General features: G+C 44.6%; 1 protein-coding gene across 2 annotated transcripts in view; it reads right to left on the bottom strand.

Annotated features, from left to right (window-relative positions):
• The window catches only part of TOGARAM2 (TOG array regulator of axonemal microtubules 2), a 53982-nt gene extending 44032 nt beyond the window's left edge, over positions 1-9950 (bottom strand). For both annotated transcript variants that reach the window (XM_032989311.2, XM_032989312.2), the window contains exon 1: positions 9803-9950. The gene's annotated coding sequence lies outside the window, so the exon portion shown is untranslated. The remainder of the gene's footprint in view (positions 1-9802) is intronic.
• Positions 9951-20703: the final 10753 nt, after the last annotated feature.

The raw sequence follows: 20703 nt of genomic DNA, 5'->3' as shown, positions 1-20703 counted from the left end.
AAATTGCTTAGCTAGGCAGTGTGAGCTTGCACCCCTCTCAGTTAGATCAGTGTAAATCCAGACCAGCCCTACAGGAAGCACTACATTCAGGCAAGATTAGGAAAAGAGGAGAACTAAATTTCTGGCCCTCTCCAACATGGCATGGCCACAGTCACTGCACTCGCCACTAAATGCTGTCAAGGTGGAACTCTCCACCACCTCCATTACAAATATTTTATACCTCGCCCCTGTGCTGTGGATAATTATGCAATATGCAATGCACAGCAGCAATTTAGTTTTGCTACTGTGCTTGGTTGTAGTTATGCTCACTCAAAAACTACTTTCAAATGTAAAAATATTATTTTCATAATTTCCATGTCTAGTTTGCAAATTTTCCATAACAAGGTTGCTGCTGGCTGTTTTTACAAACACCTGTGTACACAAAAAGAGAGAGAAATTTTGTACAGAGGTGCAAGAGCTAACATGAGGTTCTCTGTTAACCATAAGGAACAGCAGCTCAACCCGTCTTTACAATGATTTGGATGGAGAGTGTCCACGTGAGTACTATGAGAAAAGGAATTCAGATACTAAGCAGTGAGTCCTGAGCAACTGTATCTAACCTGCAAGCCAACAGGTAAGTGGGGAAGGGGCTCTTTAGCTGTAAAAATTTACAATAATTCAGCTCCTACAGGGGAAAAAAAGCCACAGAAAACCATTTGCAGGAGTCAGCAATCCTTCTCCAACTAGCAAAGGCAGCACACACACCCTGTTGCCATTTGGGGAGATGCCCGTCACCTCACTTGGTAAAAGCATCAGCAAAGCCAAAGGGAAGCATCTTCCTGTCACTGCCGAGCCACCCCATAGGTACTGTCGCTGTAGGAGTAAAGGATTCAGCCTTATAATGAGTCACCTTAAACCACGCAATTCTCTCAGCTTCTCCAAGGCTGAGTAATCAGATACGTGAGAAAATAACAACCCTATATATCGCAGAATGGCAGAAAATGAGCTGACTGCAGCAAATGAGTCTCCAAATGTGACATCTCCTGCACGAAACAGAAGAATTCTCTCAAAAGGCTTCTCCCTTTTGCTACAAACAAGAGGCAGAGGACTGCCCTCAGACTCCAGCACTGCTTTAGACCTTAGGAGATACAAGGAAAATTCTGCCTCAGCTGTGTTGCAAGCTTCAGGCAAGACTTAATCCGCACCAGTTCCTGCCTGCAAAGCAAGCATAGCAGAAATGCTGCTTTTCACCTTTCTCCATACTTTCTTTTAAGGCAATAAACCCTTTAAGGTAGGGAATTGTCTCCCTACTTGTGTGTGCATCATCTAAGAGAGCTGGTCCAGCCATCAGCTAGCAACGTTACCACAAAATAGTGGTGGCAGTAGCTCTTCAAAGGACTTTCCCCAATACAGTGTTCATTTTTTCCCTTTAATTAAGGGTCCAGCAGTGAGCTACCAGCTCAGCTCTAGTGAAAAAATTAAGCTCCTGGATATGTCAGAATGAGCAGTTCTACAGGGAAACAGCATTAGCAGCACTGAAAAGTGTGACCCTCGTTAAATCACCAGAAGTGACAAAAGTAGAGCAAAGCTGGTCAGCTGGTCAGACTAAGACCACCTAGGAGGATCTAATGTCCAGTCTCCCTCCCTGAGCACCTGCTTACACTCTCTTTTCTTTTACCTCAGTGATACTGAAACTGATGGGACAGACTGAACCCAAGAGAAACTTGAAAGACTACATGCTTAGCCTTAAAAACAGTAAGCCAAGGTTTTATTTCTTCCTTTCTAAAAGGAAGAAAAAATGTTGCAGCCATAATCGAGGAACAGAGTACCTTCCCTCCTGAGTCTAACTGGGGTCAGACCCACTCCACCTCCAGCAGTGTCACCCATGTGGCTGTGACCTCATGTCACCTGCACCGCCTGTAGTGACACGTTATGTTACGTGGGGAAGGGGCAGTGTCCACGCATTCACACGCATCCTGGAAATGAACCTCTTGACAGCTACCACGCCGTTCCTTGAGACAGCCGTGGGATAAAACATTGCTACAAGGTCAAACCCTCTCTTTTATCCATCTCCAGCACCTCCATCAGTCCCCCTCTGACAGAACAGGCCAATCATCCCTCACAAGTTAAAAATGCAAATTGCCTTGAAATCCCCTTTCTCTAGGCATGAAGCACGGCCCCTCTATTTCAAACAAACACCTCTTGGACTTATTTTGCTAAACCTCCACACGCTGCTTTGAAGCCTCGGGGCACTGCAGGCAGGCACACAGAGCTGAGCAGGGCTTTTCCCCCCATGCTCAGCAGGGATGGAAATCATGCCACCTTACACTCTTGTATCCAGAAACCCACTCAGCTGTTCCTCTCAGCACGTTTTCTCTCACACAGCACACTTGCTGAGCAGCGCGGCCCTTTGCGGCAGCCTCCTGGCAGATTCTTTTTTGTCCACAGGCACCTCTGCCGGATCGGGACCCCTTGGGTTTTCCCCACGGCAACCTCTTTTGTGCATTGGGCAAGGGCGATCGATACCGCCTGGCATCTGAGCCCATGAGGGAAGCGGCCCAAGCGCACAGAGTAGATGTTAATTAGAGCCCAGCAGACAGATCTGGAGCCAGCGAGGTTATACAGACCTTCTGGTTACGTGACCTACAGCAGCAGCAGAAGCAGGTTATTAATTTAGTACTGGAGGTGCCAACGAAGCTTTGCAGACTGGTCGGAAAGAGCTGGGTTTCAGTAACAAGTACAGGCTGTGCTCCCAAGCCTCTTCCACTGATAAAAATTAATGTGAGCTGAAATACTAACACACAGAAGAAGTGTGTATGAAGGCCTTTTATTTTTAAAATGTTAATTTTTATCAATCCTGAATTCACAGTGATAGAAAATGAGAGAAAAAAGCTGGAGAGACCACAGGAAGAGTACAGATACTGCTGTAACTGCCTCTCTCCATCTGCCTCTGGTTTGCCCCAGCCATGGGGAGCATCAAGACCTCCCTGGCTTTTCCTTATTCATTAGACACTCTCCCCTAATCAGCAGAGGCCCGAAGTCTTTGAGAGGGATACCACCTTCTACAACCCTTCCTCCATCCAGGGCTGTCATGAAGAAGAAATCAAATTTTCCAAAGAGTGACGAGAGAAGTGTGCAGGGCATGCAACTCAATGCCATGAAAGGCAAACAGAGAGGAGCTGTTAAGATACAAAAACATGCAAGGTAGAAAAACCTGTGGCTTCAGCATCTACATTTTCAGAAATCTCTATTGCAGTGGAAGACTTCTGCATTGCTGCATGCTGAGGCCAATGCCTGAAACAAAAATCTCAGGAAAAACGTGCTTCGGTTTCCTTAAAGGAGATGTGTTTTCTGAACAAAGCTCATGAAAGAAAACAGGAAAGGAAATTACAACTTTACACTTTAAAGCACAAACACACAGACTCAGAAACACTAAGGTCAGGGAAAGTTATGACAGTAATACTTTGGACTCATAATCATATTGCAACATACCTCTGAGGAGCCCATCATGCAGTTTACATCGCCACAAGTGGCACTTAACACCTCCTCGTGAGGTGACTCAAGCAGGGTTAAAATACACTGGGAAACTGAGGCAAGCAAAAGCGCTCCAAACCTGACTTAGGGCCTTACAGTAAATAAACTGCAGTGAAACCAGCAAAACACAGCTTCTCTTGATCTAGCAACAACAGTCTACAGCAGGGTAACAATTGGGATTGATTCAGCTGGAGGAGAAAATGCTAAGGTGTTTCAAAAAGGAGTCTAAAACAACGTAGGGTTTAAGGGCACTATTCTGATTTACAGAGGTATTGTGTTATAAGCTGCCAGCTAAGCACTATCTGAGCTTTATATCTGGGGTCCAGGGGCTTTCAGACCAATAGATAGAGTATCTTGACTACAGCTTGCCAAATTTTTTTGATGGAGAATGCAGTGATTCCATAAAGTTGATGTGATGTGTGAAAAGGCACTAGTTCAAATTATTTCTGTGAAAAAGTAAGTTTTAGACCTGAGCATTTGATATTTTTTCCTCAAATTCTTCCATGAAATTACAAAACTATTTCCATTCTGAGAATCCTAATTCTATGCAGTGAAAACCTACCTACCACCTACCTCAGACACATTTCCAGACCGGATCTTGATGAGACAGAAGCCTACTTCCAGTGCTTCTTCAACATAGTAGTGGAGTAGAAAATGCCATGGATAATATTTTAACTTCTGTAAGCACTGAAAAAAGGACTTCAGGGTGTTTCTTGGACACACTGATACAAAAGGATGCAGACAAGTAAGCTCTGAGCTGCAAGTGTGCCCTAGAGGACAAGAACGAGCTGTCTCAGGTACTCAAGGACATCACAGTGCCAGTCCCCAAAGAAGACTTAAAAACTGGAACAGAGAGCTGCACGAGGCAGCAGTAAAACAGTGCAGTTTAGGATTGCCCACAGCCCCTCTAACACCCTCTGGTGATCCAAGGCACTGTACACGCACCGTGCTCTGCTACCTAGTTCATTCAGAATCATGTGGTCCTAAACTAAGGCTGCTTGGTTCCCCATGTTGCTAATCTAGTTAACTGCATCTTGGCTAATTGCAGGCTTTAACTCTCTGCAAGCACGGCATCTTGCCGTCTGTTTGCTTTGGCTACCTGAAGAGTCAGCAGCCACCCGAAGCTGCACCTCATCTGGGGCCGCAGAGAAACCAGCTGCTAGCACCTGCTGTTGAGTGAGAGTCCACGTTTCGTTTGCTTTACCATAATAGAACCATTATTATATAACAAGGAAAAAAAAAAAAAAAACAAACCAAAAAAACAATCACCACCTCATGACTCATTTGCAAACACAAAAAGTCTGGGGGCTGATGGACACAGGAAAAAAAAAAAAAAGGCGGGGGGGGAAGAAAGAAAAATAACAAGACAAAGACCCTGGTGCACCGGCATGTCAAAAAGCTGGGCCAGTGAGCCACTTTGCTAACCCGGTGTGTGCAAATACACCTCTCCTATTTCTGAGGGTCAGATATGACTCACAAGGCCAAAGCCTTCTCCCCAGGTTTACCAGGATTTAGCCGTTTTGAAAACTGCACCCTGCTGCTGTGTTTTTTACCGAATGCCCAATCTCCTGGACATCAGCATGGTTACCCATATGTTGGAGACAGGCCTGGGCCGGTGCATCTCTGGAGGGGGTGGGCAAAATCCATCAGCTCCACCGAGGCTGCGCCACAGACCGCTGTTAGGGAGCAACACGCGGTGCCAACTGCAGCCCTGCTATGCCCACGCTGCTGCCCTGAAGTGCAACTGCAGGGGTTACAGGCCTTGATGACTTGCTTTCAGGTGCTTCCACGAGCTACTGTATGCAGTCAGGCAGCTGCGAAACATCAAAGCTTAACAAAAAATAAAACCTTTTCCCACAACACCACATTAAATCCAAGGCAAGAACCTTGAATTGAGCCCCAGTGATGCAGAGTTCAGTCCTCAGACTTCAAAATCCTTCTGTTCCTACAGAAAGATTAGTTGCACTTGTCCCAAGAACCCCATTTTTTCCCCTCAATACCATTCATCTGACAAGCAGAAAATCTGTCAGCACAGTTTGGGGTGCAGGGCTGAGGCTTCAGGACTGCCTTTCTGATTTGAAGGGCTCACAAAAATTACAAGCAGAGAATGCACAACCTCAAAACCTGTAAAACAATAGGTATGATTATAGGAATATAAACAGCACCATGAAGATGAGGGATGAAGGTGCAGGGGAGGCATGTTTAGAAATCCATGTTTTCCCACGTGTTTTACCAGGTGGCAGCCACTAAGCAATGTTTGGGGTGCTGGATCCACTAAGCCCTCTCAGCACCCCCTACAGCACAGCGTGGGTCAGACAGCAGCTGGCCCCGAATGCACTGGCAGAAAAGTGACACAGAGAAGCAGAGCTGTTTCTTTAAGTCTTACAAACAGCTGGAAAAGATCTTGTTTCATTCATTTCTGAAAGAGAAAAAAGTGCGATCATTTAGATGGAAAAATAAAAGCACTAGCAGATGAAAAAGATTTGTTCAGGCTATTGAACATCCATGTAATGAAGGTGATGGAGACTTGAATTGGAGATAGAGATGAGAAATTAGGCCTGCAACTCATTTTACCTGCCACCAACTTTGAAGAGGTCCTGAAAAACACTTTTGGCTTCCATCAGTCCCTTATCAGAGCTTGGCAAGGTGCATAATGTGAGCTGGAGGATGCCCAGGCTCACAGGCAGATATCGGCCTGTCTCAAACAGACAGTGATGTAGCAACTTCTTCCTCCTTCTCCTCTACTGGAGGATGTCATGAAAAATAAACAAGGAGAAGAGACATGATGAAGAATGACCCCATTTCCTTTTAGCAGCTTTCCATTCAAATCCTCTATGGCTCCAGAAATTAGCTGCCTGAGCACTACAGAAAGGAAAAATAGGCACAGTCTGGTGGATTTTTTCTTAAAAAGAAATACAAAATCTGAGTATTTACAGGCCACAATAAATTAATGGAGAAGACTGCAGTGGTAGATGGATATATTCTCCTTTTCACCTTCACTGTTTTAAACAAAACTCTGTGCCTACAGTGAAGAAGAAGTTTTGCATGGCTACCTTGAATTTAACTTTTGTGAAAGAGGCGGTGGATTTGGGATTTGCTTGTTTGTTTCTCTTATATAGCATCTCTTGAAATAAAATCGTATAGGATGCAATTCTGCCTTTTTGCTTTCATTGAACTTGCTGGGGGGGGGTGTGAAAAATCATAGGAATTAGAGGAACGAGTCTGACCCTGCTGAAATCAAACACCCGCCATGCCCAGCCTGTGGACGTTTTGAGAAACGGCTCCTCTTCTGAATCGCATTATCCCTGTCAGTCTTGGGTAGAAAATGATTTCCAGTCACTAGCCCACAGCAGACGATAATAACAAATGAAAAATAGCCAAGCTATTGTTTACACTAGATGCCAGAAATGAAGTATGAGGGAATTCTGCGGGCACAGCGCATCGGTGGGAGAAGCGAGGAGGAACGGCATCGCCCCTGCCCGCTCCGAGGCGGTGGCAGCACGCTGGGAACAGCTCATTTAGCAGACAGCTCTTTTTTACCAAGCTGGTAGCTGTGTGCCGAGCCTTTTGTACGAAGCAGGGTTTGCTCATGAAGAGAGGCAAACGACGAGTGTATTGAAATGACATAAATCCCATGTTGGCAGAGCTCGAAGCAATTTGAGCCTCCATGCAAAATTAGGCCTCATGACTGCACCTAGAGGCAAGCAGGTAATTGAAACATCAGTACATCTAGAAGAGACCATGTGAGTGCCAAAAAAAGGAGAATTTGGAGACAGGGAGAAAAATTTCCCATGGAACTAGTGCCTGGGCAGAAGTGACTGTTAACCAGATTGTGGATCCCAAGCCAGCTGCTCCTCAACGCCTTGCAAAGTAGATTGCACACAGTCTCACCACAGACAAGGGTCAGCAGCTCAACGGGGTGCTGTGTTTTGCAGTGTATATAAACACCTTCTCATATCCTCTCTGCACTCCAGCTGCAACAATATGTTCTTCCCTGCACCTTGTTGATAGCCTTGCCCAGCTACACGGCAAGCTTGCTCAGGCTGGAGATCCTTTCTGAGGTGTTTTCCTCAGGAAGAAGGGAAGTTCAGCAGCATGCATTTTGCCTCCACCACACATTTTTCCACAAGAAACTCCAGGCATTCAGCCACAAATAAGAAAGCATTTTGGTAAACTAGCTAAGTAGGGTTATCCCTTCTTTGTAGATAGGGAAACTGAGGCATGGAACTTGGAATCACAAGTTTTCAGCCTTAACAGTCACTGGTTTCCCATCGCTCGGTCCTGAGGTACTTTGGATACCACTGTGATCACTTCAACTGCTAAGGAAACAAATCTCTTTTCATACACCTTACTCACGCTGTGTCATTCAATTCCTCATCTGAGTGAGAGCGATTAGGTCGGCAGTTTCATCATTATCTTAAAGCAAAGCCAGGACTTCACCATCTTTCTTGAACATAAAACTCCATCATCTAGTTAGAAACATTTTCTGAGACTTCAGCGAGGCTTTTTACAAGACATGCTGTCTCTCAAGAAATGAGAGGACTGAAAGGTGAGCTTCCTACAGGGAACAGCTTTGTGCTCAGCTGTGGGGCATCAAGCGCTGCTCTGTATCAATGTGGGCATTTCTTAACACCAAATTTGATGATTTTTGAGCAGTTACTGAAGGACAATGAAGGTCTGCAGTTTGTACCTAGGAAAATGATAAGTGCCCAAAGAAGTGTTATTGAAATCTGGGTCTAATGGCAAGATTAATACTGTGAAAGGCTCTGCTGGAAGCTCAGGCAAGGTCATATTCCTCTCTACAGCTGCCAAAGATCTCCGGGTCTGTGGGACAAACATTGACCGTGAAATTATAAAACCCCTAAGACTGATTGATTCTGGCTGCTCAAGTTGTTTGTTTCTGGGTTTGTTTTGGTTAGGGTTTAACTATAGAATCACAGGAAACCATGAGAAGAGATGACAGTTTAGGCCTTATCTCTTTTCCATCACTGCTAATAGCAAACCTGTAATTGATTCTAAATGTCAGGGAAAAATCTTCAGCACACAGAGTAACAGATAGAATAAAGCCTCTTTATGTAGCTTATTGTCTGTGCATTGTTTTAAAAGATGCAATAAAAAGCTTCACTGGAAATATGTTCTTCAATAAAAATACAAATTTTCTCCAAACATATAGTTTGGTTGTGATCTTTTATTTTCCACAGGATGGGTAAAAAATATCAAAACAATTTTCAGCTAAACAGTAGTTGAGATGTTCAGAAACATCTGACAAAGCCATGCAAACATCTGAAACAAAAAAAGCTCTCATTTTTATGTCAAATGCTTGCCTTGTTAAGTTTTCACTTAAAAAAAAAAAAAAAAAAAAAGTCTAACATGCCTAGTGCTTTTGTAGGAAGTTTAAAGTTTTAGAAATTTCCCAGAGAAGCTACAGCTTCCGAGAGGAAGTTCTTGGCCAATTTTTTTCATGAAGTGAAGGAATGGCCCACTGGGATCTCACTGGTCCCACTGGTCCCCAGAGAAGCCCAAAGGGGATCCCCAGAGGAGCTGTGGGAGGGACGCGGTGCATATAAGACTTGCGCACACTCCTGAAACGCAGATTGGTACATCATTCAGCGATGGAGCCTTGCCTGAGGTACACCAAAAGGTGCCACCAGCTCAGCCAGCAAAGGAGTGAGCACAGAGGCTGGGTGCAGAGCCCTGAAGCTTGCTACGCTGGACATTTAAGGCAAGTCTAACTGTTTGTGATGAAGGAAAATCACAGACCTGTTCCTCTGAGCTCTAATGCAATCTGGACTGAACACCTGCTAAGGCTCACCCCAAAAGCGCTGGTGGACCCTTGTATGGATGGATCCAGGCACCCTCCTCACATCGACCAAAAGGCCAACTGCTCTCATTTTAGCATTTGAGTGGCCTCCCTGGTGAGTAGAGACATGAACCACACAGTTTCTTTGGGGATCAGTGACACTAGCTACAGGCTGCTTTTTCAGAGGTGTCAGAATTTTGTGTACCAGTCATTATACAAAAAACATATCTGCTACAGAGCCGTTGGTGCATCACCACAGGAGACAGGGAAGGAGCTGGCATGCATTTTGCTGGGAATAACAAAGGCTATTATAATCCTGCATTTCAAAATGACCCTTTAAAAAAATTTTTTTTGAAACTATGACTCAAACTCTAATAAATAAGATCTACTCCCATGCAGCTAGCCAAAGAGTTCAAGTTCCTTTGGCAAAGGGCATTAACCACAAAGCAAATAATGTTTGCTGCAAGAATGACAAGAAGGGAGACCTACCTTCATCTTTGTTTTTTGTTTACATGCTTCCATTAGTACCCAGGGAAGTTTAACTCTGGGCTGGGGGACATGGCATGGTCAAGTCCTCAGGTTCCAGCACTCCTCTGGCCATCCATCACCCTGCAACTTCTCCTCAGAAATTCAGTCCCGAGGCATTAAGCTGTCACAGCTCGCTAAGAAATTAGACTTGATGACACCTAAGCAGATTCATTAATGCATTAAACAAATGCAATCTGATTGGTTCCTTTTTTTAGTCGTTTGGCAAGCAGTGTGCAAACAAACCTGGAGGATGAGGCTCTCAGGGGAGGGCAGGCAGCTTGCCAGTGTTCTTGCTTAAACAGAGGGAAAGAAAGTACGTACCAGCTCCACAAAGACACACTAGAAGAATTTAAAACCTACTGCTGCTTCAAGACAGTAAAAGACAGAAGGTGACATCAGTTTCTTCTGCCTTTTGGAGAGATGATGCAGCTTCCATACATGTCATAGCATACAGGGCATTTCAGTTGTAAAGGCAATGTGGCACTAATCATGACCAAAACAAATCCCAAGGGACTAACTGTGCCTTGCATGTGGCCTGAATGACACAAACCACCTCTAGATTAATCTTCAGAATCATACAGGGAATATTCTCATCATCCATAACCACGTGGCTGCTGCCCATGCAAGCTGCACTGACTTACAACCTTTATTGATCACTGCTCTTCCATCCTAATAACACAGCCTAGCCAACAAGGCCACCAAACCAAACCAGTGTGAAGGGAGGCAGTTGCTGGCATCAGGCACGTATCTTCACTGTTAATCCTGTCACATCCCATAACATGCACCAGTTGTCACAGGTGGTGAGACTCAAACATCTGTCCTTCCCAGGATCTCACATTTCATTACTGATAAATACAGCTCTTAGCCCTGTAATTTGGTAGAGTTACAGTTTCGCAGGACACTTGAATACATTATGAAAGGCATATATTTGACTTGTTCATGCAGCTTCCCCATAGTACTTTCACCTTGGGCTATGATCTCATTAGACCTCACAAATTAAGCAGGACCAGGCTGGAAAGATACTTGGAGGAGAATCCTTAAGTGCAGCTGGACACAGGACATGCCATTCCGTAAGGAACACGCAATTCCATAAGAAACACACTTCTAGGAGATACTACTATGTGAAGAGTTTGGTAAGACATTTTGTGCATGACTGTAAAGTACGCCTTCATTGGTGGTGGGAGAAATCAGTAAAATCCACACCAGTATGGTCTATACATTAAGTATACCTACACTTAAGTGTAGGAATATTATCTATGTGATCTGATCAAATAGGATGTAGCTATTTGTAGTCTGCTCAAGTAAATTTCCCCTGAGGCACCCACCACATGCACTGCTACTCTTCGCTGCAAGGTGACTGTGAAGCTCCCACACGGCCGAGGATAACGCAGCGGGTCCCCACGTGGCACAAGTGGCCGTGGGCTGGGTCAGCGTGGGCGCCTGCCTTGCCCACAGCTGTCCTCTGCAGCAGTCTGCGGTAGGTGCTGGATGCAAAGTAAGATCAGGCAGGCACATGGTGGTACTTAACTTCCTCTTCAAGTTACTTTAATTTACTAGAACTAATGCTCTTGGTTATTTTTCTATAATAAACACAAACTCTGGTCTCATGGTTCTGGAGAACCTAGCAAAAACAAAATAACACACATGCAGCTCAGTGCTTATTCCTTCCTCCAACATCCAAGGAGTCTGCAGAGCCTGTCACTGCAACCGTCTCACTGTCATAGAGTAATTCCCAGTTCTCATCTAGGCTTTGCTGTTACAGATGGAAAGTCCTCATGTGCCACTTCTCCAGGAAAAGGCTACCTAGATTGCCACCAAAGCAAGTGAGGCAAATAGACTTCAGAACCCCTGCTGATAACTTCCTCGTTTTGTTTCCAAAATCTTTTGTTTCTTTCGACACCTATTTAATTCTACTGATGAATATTTAAAGAGATGAGATGCTTTGCTGAAGTTTTAACATAGCTGCTGGCTCAGGTATTAGCTGATAAAGCTCTCAAGTTTTAAAGCAAAACAGTATCTATTGACACAGATATTTGTTTAGAAAAACAAGCTTTGGTTGAAATGTTTGTGAATAGATTAGCTGATAAATATAGCTCATTTTGCTATCTACAAACTAATACTGACTTTTATGCAGAAATTGATTATCAGCAAATATTTTCCAAATAGCTCACAGAAGCAACATTCAGCTGAGTAATTATTCTTGGAATAATTCGCCACACTGCTGCCTCTGCGCTCGTGGCACATGCGCAAGTGGGTGCCCAAGCCATATGGCATTGTTTCTGCTTCCCAAGTAATTGAAGTGGGCAAAATACAGAAACAAAATGAACCCTAAATTACAGCTGCTTTTCAGTTTGAATTTTAGGCAAGCAGCTATACATACTAAAATTCTTGAATCTTTGCGATTTCTGACTATTTCACTGAACAAACTAGTAGCTAGGCCAAAAAAGTCCTGCAATGGCAATCACAACGCAGCTTCTCCCAGAAGATAACACAACATGACCATGCGTTTTGTTCACAAAAACATAAACCAACCTTTCTTTGACCCATTCAGCCTGCTCTGTTAGTTTTTCATCATAGGACTCTTAGTGAGTCTGAAGTTCTGGACAAAGCAGCCGTTTACCGCAAAAGAAGGTATAGCTGTGACAAAGTATAAGTTTTTCTGAGTGTGTCCTACTAGACAGACATTCAGGGGCTCTGCCACTGCTTGGATAACACTGGAGAACACACTTCTGTTTCCTGTGCCCCCAGTGTCTGGAAGGACACAAGACCACACGGTTCCACAGCCCCAAGCCCCGCACAAGCTTCCCCTGGCACCCAGTGCACCCCCTGCTATCTCCACAGGGAAATTCTTCTCCTCATGACCATGTCAGGGCACACAAACCCCAGACAGCTGAGTGTCTTTGCGATAGAGCTGAAGGAGTAAATAAACACCTACCCATTAGCAGCCAAGTCCTTGTTTCACCCAACTGAAGCATCACACATGTTACATGAAGATAAACCAGATCCTGACTCACCATATGACTGATCCACTGTACTTTGGGGAAGGGAGTGGGAGAAGAGCAAGAATCACCAGGCTGCAGTGTGGTTTTCCTGCTCATCACCAAACCTTTCCAACACATCTAACATACCAGCAGTCTCTTGACTAACAACTGCAAAGCCCCTAGACTCCCGTGTAGCACTTAAATAGTTAAATATATTTCCATGCAAAATCCCCTATCTCCTTTCTCTAAGTAGGAGTCAATGTCTTACCCTGTTTCACAACTGGTCATCACTTCATTTTTATTTTTTTTTAAGCTGTGTAATTAAGAGCTTATATAAAGTTGATTTAAAGAGAGTCTGCACTCTGGATGACTCCACTGAGAGCGAGGTAAAAGAGCCTTGACAGGTCGGGGTTGGGTTCATTTGCTTTGTTTCCCTGAATATCTGAAGTTTCAAGAAGGGGTCTTGGAGAGTGCAAAGAATCTGAACTGAGGTGTGACTGAAAACCAGATCTCTTGGGGACCTTCAGTTCTCATCTAATTCATAAATTTCCCAACAGCTCACATGAAGCACTCTGAAGCAGAGATAAGGGCTGGGTTTATGCCCTCCATTAGGTTGAAATATTGTATTTGCCCACAACAAGCTCTAGTGCCTTGCTCAGAAAATACTAAGCCCAGAACTGGCAGAGATGGGACTCTGGACAAGACAGATGAGCTGAGCTCCATCACCTGCCCATTCGCAGTCCTGAGTAAGCACACCTCATCTCTCACCTTTGTGAAACAGGCCAGTTAAGTTAGCTGTAGCTTTATTACTCTTGCAAACCTCTGCCTGATTTTCAACTAGCTGATTTCACAGCCCTTTGCAGCCACGTAATCAATAGCCTATTTATAAACACCTTCTCAAGCTTCTTCTCAACTTCTCTACACAGTGCTGGCAAGTGGTCGTCACACCTCCAAAACCAGGTGCACGCTCCACATGCAGAGCTGAGTGGATACACCTTTGTGTCTGAGCCATCTTTAGCAAAGCCATTTCAATAATCTATAGCCAGGGTGTTTCAGAGCGTTCGGCAAAGGTTTGTGAGTTTGGGTGCAAGTGCTAAGCACCCTGCAGAGGCTATCTGAGGGTTAATGGAGAACGGAGGAGTGAGCAGGAAACCACAGAGCCAGCTGAGGGGCGAGGACCACTGGTCAAGGAGGCAATTTCTTATTTTCAGTCACATGGACCCTCAGCTGTGGTAACCAGCCCTCTTGAACAGGTCTGGAAACTCTCTGAAGAGAGAGAGGAAGCAAAACCGAAGCAGTTCCTGAATATTCCCAAATTAATAGTACCTGTTTAGCACACAGTGCCCATGTGGAGTGGTCTCAGTGAGGAGAGGCTGGGGCTGCCCCGAGGAAAAAAACATGTTTAAGAAAGGGAGAAATACCACCAAGATGAAGAAGAGTGAGGAAGAGAGAAACAGCCCTGTGAGCACCGAGGTCAGAGGCGGCGGCGGAGCAGGGACTGCCCTGCAGGCCCCAGGGAGGAGGCCACGGTGGAGCAGGTACTCACACTCATCCCGTGGAGGACCCCGTGCCAGAGCAGGTAGGTATTTCCTGAAGCAAGCCATGGCCCACGGAGGACCTGTTGAAGGACTGCAGCCCGCAGAGAGTACCCACATTAGGGCAGGGGAAAGCGTGAGGAGGAAGGAGCAACAGAGCAGAGCTGTTGGGTGCTGACTGCAGCCCCCATCCCCCTGTGCCACCCCATCGAGAGCAACAGGGGAGGTCAAGGTGTCAGAAATGAGGGGGTGAAGTTCAGTCTGGGGCAAAGAGGAAGGGAAAGGTGCTGGTTTACTTTTGCCTTTGTTTCGTTTCTCACCATCCGAATCTCTTTTAATCGGCGATAAGTTAATTTCATTTTCCCCAAGTTGGGTCTGTCCTGCCATGATAGTAATTGGTATGTGATCCCCCTGCCTTTATCTCAGCCCATGAGCTTTTTACAGTCTTATTTGCTCCCCTGCTGTCCCATTGCAGAGGGGGACTGAGAGTGGCTGGGTGGGCAGCTGGTCAAGGTCAACCCACCACAGGTGACATCGCTACACTGGCACTGTACTGACAAGAGGAGATGAAAAACATAGGGTCTCCATGTAAGCTCCAAGAGAAACACAGGGGGACCAGACTCCACAAAACCCACTCTAATCGCTACAAGATAGCTCAGACGCAAAGACAAGAGGTACCAGTGTTAAAACACGGTGATAACTCCTAGAGGCCCCCTTTGGCAGGGCCTGGAAAGCAAGCTAAGATATCTGCAGCTGCTTTAAGACTTCTTATTGCTTGCAGCTGTATTCATATTTCTAAAAGGAAATTACAGGGCTGCACTCAAGTTCTTCCCTCGAGGCACTCATCAGAGTTGAACTTGCACAGTCGCTCATTTTTGTTTCCCCCCCACCTCTAATGAACAAGGATTTCTTGCACACACGTACACCTCCCTTCTGCTCCGTCAGCCTTTCCTCTCTTCACATACTGAGCCAGAATTGTTCCCTGTGAAATCATACTTTAAACCCTTCTAGAGTACAGAAACACACCATGCTGCAGTTAAGATAACTGTAGCAGATGAGACACCCCTTCCCCCCAAGCCTCCCCTCTCTATGAGATATTACAGCACTATCATATAAAATAGTGTTAAATGCTGTTTTTTAAACAGCACTGATCATTTGGCCCTGGCAAGTGAGAGGTCATAACCAAAGGAAGGACTGATAAATGGAGGGATTCCAAGAGGAACAAGAGCAGGCGTTATTAGGAGACGCTAATCCAGCAACTGAAAGCGTTGAGCTGACTGGGAAGGTTAATGGAAGGAAGATTTGTACAGGAGAATCTACTCTGATCTAATCCTTCAACAGCCATAATGCAATGACACTTAGAGCCCCACTCAGCAATCCCTGTTTTTGACGTTCAGGGCATTTCTTAGCAGGTGCAATTAAGGCTCTAATCTTAAATCCTCAGGAGAAAATAAATCTTTGGCCACAAAATTAGGCCTTGTCTAATCAGTCATTTCTTCTCCTGAGTGATGCAGTGATATGGGCTCCCATACCTGGCCCCAGTGCTGTATGTTGAACTCCCCCTGGCAGTTTGTTATCTCTCAGCAGCCTCAGCAGAAGGCACCTACAACTCTCCCAGGCCTCCAGGACATCAGCTACTCTGTCCACAAGTTTATTCTCCCGGCATGTCAGTGACATCTTGGTATCAGACCCTCTCAAAAGGGCAGCCTCTGCAATGTAGTTAACCACATACTTCAGTCTAGAGCAGAAGTTTCAACTGTGGCAAATGACACACTGCAACCATCACTGCCTTCAACAGATTTGTGGAGAGATCAGGGGGGAAATACGGCTTTTACAGAGGAACTAACAGAGCATTTATTTCAAATAGGTTTTTTGCAGTCACCCCCTGAGGAACATAAAGATGTCCCAGAAATATGGCTATTTCTGCCCTAACCTCAGCATTTCACTATGATCTCCTTCCCCATTTCACACTGGCCCCTGCCAGCAGGGAAAGGGCTAAGTGTGGCAACGAAGCAACATCACCTGGGTTTAGCACTGGTACACCAGCCAGCAAAGAACAGGGACTTGCTGTTTCAGACCACCTCTGTATTCAGCCTATTCACCAATAAATTAGGCTTGGTTCTCTTGGGAGGTGCTTTTTGAAGCCACAGGAACTAAAATTACACTTAAAAATCTTTGAAAGCTGAGATTCTGCACACCCTAGAAAAGCTTCATGCACCAGAGAAGCACACTGTACAAATTAATTTGGATACACAGACCATGCTTATTCAACTCCCATTTTTACAGATATCTTTTCACAAGGACTGGATTGGCATCCCTTATGGTCACCAAGTGCACTGAAGTTCTGCATATTTCCAAGAGTGCTATCACTGCTTTACTTAGAAAGTGATCGTCAAGCTCTTTCTTTTTTTCTGTCACTCCAGCATTTTAAGAACATTGCAACAGCCTTCCCCACAGAGAAAACAGACTGATGCGGCATGAGACAAAGAGCCAAAAGTCACATTCAAAGGGGCACATGCTGCGGCTTGCCTGCGTGATGAACCACAAAGTCCTGGGGACAGATCCCAGGCAGCGCGGAGAGAGATGGAATACTACAGTGGGCTTGTGTTAGCTGCATTTTCCCCACCATTTTGCAAAGCAATCAACAGCTTGGAGCTGCGGACTGTCAGACAAGAAGAAAAACCTGCCTTGATGACTATCTTGTCTCTTCCGATCCCCAAAAAACTGTATTTCTCCTTCTGAGGGTATTTTAGGTGTTTCACTGCCTGGCCCAGCAAGAGATACACTCTGACATTTGGTTGTCTTTTCAAAATAGTCTGGATTACAGCACTGTTATCAACACATCTGTTTTTAAATGCTAGACTATGAGTAGTCCCAGGAGCACTGCTGCTTCCCAGAGCAGTTCTGAACAACAAGAAGAACTGAGAGCATCTCGCATCTGGTGAGCAGCTTTGGAGCAGGATTTCACTTGCACCGCAGCCCACTGTACTACCCATCAGCAGCTCTCGGCACCAGGACTGAGCGGGAAACAAAATTTTCAGGTTAAAATTTGAATTTAAGATGGATGAATTCAATAAGCTGTAATTTTAAAACAAACAAACAAAAAAAACCCAACAACAACAATAAAAAAAACACTAAAACCCCAAAACTAACATAATTGGGGATTGTTTTAGGGGTACCTAAAGGATATTAAATGAAAACATTAAAGTCAGTTTAAAATCAATTCCAAAGAAAAAGTCAGCAGTTCTGTTAGAATACTAAAATGCTAAATACTAAAAGAAAAGCCAATAAAAACAGCCAAAAAACTTCAAAATTTCTCTTCATTTTTTCCCTCTCTTACCATTCACTTCACCTTCTCCCTTTTTTTGTCCATAAAACTATTAGTCTGCTCAAAATTCATTTTTTCTTCTGCAACTGTAGCATTTCCAAGTTGAAATCTCATTTCAGACTTCAAGCTTACAGCAAAGCAAAATATTCAGACACCACTTCCGAGCCAAGAGCAACCTTACATCAATTACAAGATGCAGTTCTCCTAAAAGACAAGTCAGACTAAAAGGAGATCATCCACAAAGTGCAGTGAGGACAGCAGTTCTGACCCATGGTGCAGAGACAAGGGTGACCTTGCCCTGGACACAGGAGGAGGATGTTGCTCAGCCCACCAGCATGTGCAGCGTGGTTTCCCACTTGCAACATCTTGCAAGCACCAAGAAGTATTTGGATGCCACCTAGTGCTGTTCCACTCAGGCTTTAATTGTATAGAAACACAAACGCTCATGTTTCCCATCTTTTACAGGTTCAGGACGCTGTGCATGAGGTTGGCTTATCATCACTCCAGTGAAGATCCTTTGGAAGATCCAGGGACGTGCAGCCAAAGCCCCCTGCGCATTCACAAGCACACTGGGTGCCAAGCAGGCAGTTGCAATTCTTCTGTGGAATTACCTTACTTAAATTTCTTTACAGATAGAAGGGAAACCCCTTCCTATAAATATGAAAATATTTCACTGGAAATGAGGAGACTGTAGAAAAGAAATCATCACTTTGAAAAACCCTTTATTTAAAGTCATTTAGTTTGAAGCATCCACCAGAGTTCATGTTTTCCAGAACAGCTTTCCCTCCATCCTGTTAGTTACCTTTACTAAATGTACCCTTTTCCCAAGTATTTAATTGTATCTACAAACTCTATTTCAGCTATACACCCTGCTTTGAGGAGCCCGAACACATGATAAAAGCTTCAGAGGACCACAGGATTGGAGAGAACCCAATTTCCTTCCAACCTACAAGACCTGGAAATCAGTCAGCTGAAACAGCAACTACAAATACCTGTGTTCCTACATTCCCCGAGTTCACACCATGAGATTTTTTGCATTGCAGAAATCTCTGAACCAGCACAGTGCAACTCCAGCAAAAGCAGGTTCTACCAAGTTTCGCTGTCAACCCCCCTTCCCAGAAAACCCAGGTTCAGCTGGGGACAGAAAAAAATTTCTTTGATCTGATTACAGGAACTTCCAACTTGAGGCAGCTGAAATGGGTCACTGGTTCCTCTACCAGACATTCTCTGTGATATCATTCCAATCTGACTTACCTCTACACCACCCTTTTGGGAAGTGTCACAAATGGTCTCACCCGATTCAGAGTGGGAAGATTTTTAATACTTTCATTGATGTGGACATGAAAAAGATTCTTGTTGATGCCAGTTTCCCACAGCAACTGTTGCCATGGTTATAAATCATTTATTGCTGCCTGTCGGCCAACAGCTGAATATAAAGAATGAGTTTACTATGTGTGAGAGAGCATGACAAAACGCACAAGCCCGCTCCTTCTGAAACATGCCACCAGACACTGAAATATTGTTGATTATTTTATTGCAGGGCCTTTGGGAAGTCACTGAAATAACCAACAGATAAGTGCTCTCTAATGTTGATGAAAGCAAACAGTCCGCCAATTCTTGGAGGCAGAGATCAAGGGGGTGATGTGTGCAGCAACCATAATGGGAGGAACTAAAGAGACAATCCCCTCCCCTCCAGGCCCCCATGGAGCTTAAGGGAAATATTTTCTTCTCAAGGACAAAATGCACCATTAATTCCTTAAGTTACTCCTCAATAACTTATAGTGCTCATTACTGAGCCAAGGTATTTGAAATAACATAGTTAACTCCATCTCCGTGATTAGAAGAGCTTTGGATAGGCTCCAGGTTTGACCATGACTTCACTTCTACTCCTAGATAACACAAGATTCACTCACACAAATCTTATTTATCTCTCATACTTCCTTGCTGAGCAATTTTGTATCTTGCTGCCAAAACAGAAGCAGAGATGAAGGCAGCTGGACAAAATTTTTCTCATGCAGAGGCCCAGGCTCTCTTCCAAAGCAGGATTTTCTTATGATCTTCTTGATTTTGTAAGTACTGGGTATAAGGTAGTTTTGGAGAAAAGACACAACCCCGCCCCCCTACGTTTTAGGCAGCAGTTGAGTCAAAAACAACCATGCTGGCAACAACCAAACACATTTTGGTGAGTTACTCCCTCTGCTCAAGTGCAGTGGTTTCCCACGTTATTTCTGCAACCCCAACAGGAATGGATCTCTCCCCAGTTCAGAACAAGACTTTATAGATGTTTAAATGAACTGAAAAAGACCACAGCTGTCACAGCATAAGGTCTGAGGCCTCCAGACATCGTCCCAAACCCAACCCCAACTGGAAGGGTGCGGCCACCTGGCAACCAGCCAAAGTAGCAGTCACCTACTTTTAGCAGACTGGAGATGTAGGAATAATTTTTCCTTCCAGGGTCAATCATACTGCTCTCTAAAGTAAAACTAAAGTTTTAGGCCACCCACCATAAATGAACTTGCAAAATGCATTGTCTTTCCTACAAACCAGGGAAATGGAGAGTCTCCTGGATGCTTCATCAAGGTTCCGCAGCTGTGAGTTCGGATACACCCGCAAGGAAACAGTGGCTGCCACAATCATCTCTCTCCAGCCCTCTCCTCGCAGGGAACCAACATCCCAAAGGCCACAGATGAGTTTCTTACATACTTAATCTTAGTGTATGCACAGGTTAAAGGGGAAAAGGGCAAAACTGTCCACAGGATGAGTTTTCCTTGTCACCAAACAGTTCCCTCCCACGCAAAGGATGAATACGGTACCAAGCCCTTGTTTCATCACAAGACAGCCTAAACTATCACTTGGCTATCAAGCTACATTCCACCTCTGTAATTTTCACATGCAGTTTTCAAATATCTGCATGCTGATGTTACAAGTAATCACAAATTTTCCAAGAACTAGTTGTGCATCCTAAATATTTAATTCTTTTTCCCCTTTTCCATGTCCTCCTTCACCCTGTCTCAAACA

The sequence above is a fragment of the Tyto alba genome, unplaced genomic scaffold (assembly GCF_018691265.1).
Source record: "Tyto alba isolate M040663 unplaced genomic scaffold, T.alba_DEE_v4.0 Super-Scaffold_16, whole genome shotgun sequence".
Taxonomy (NCBI): Eukaryota; Metazoa; Chordata; class Aves; order Strigiformes; family Tytonidae; genus Tyto; species Tyto alba.
This window is presented reverse-complemented; position numbering and strand designations above follow the sequence as displayed.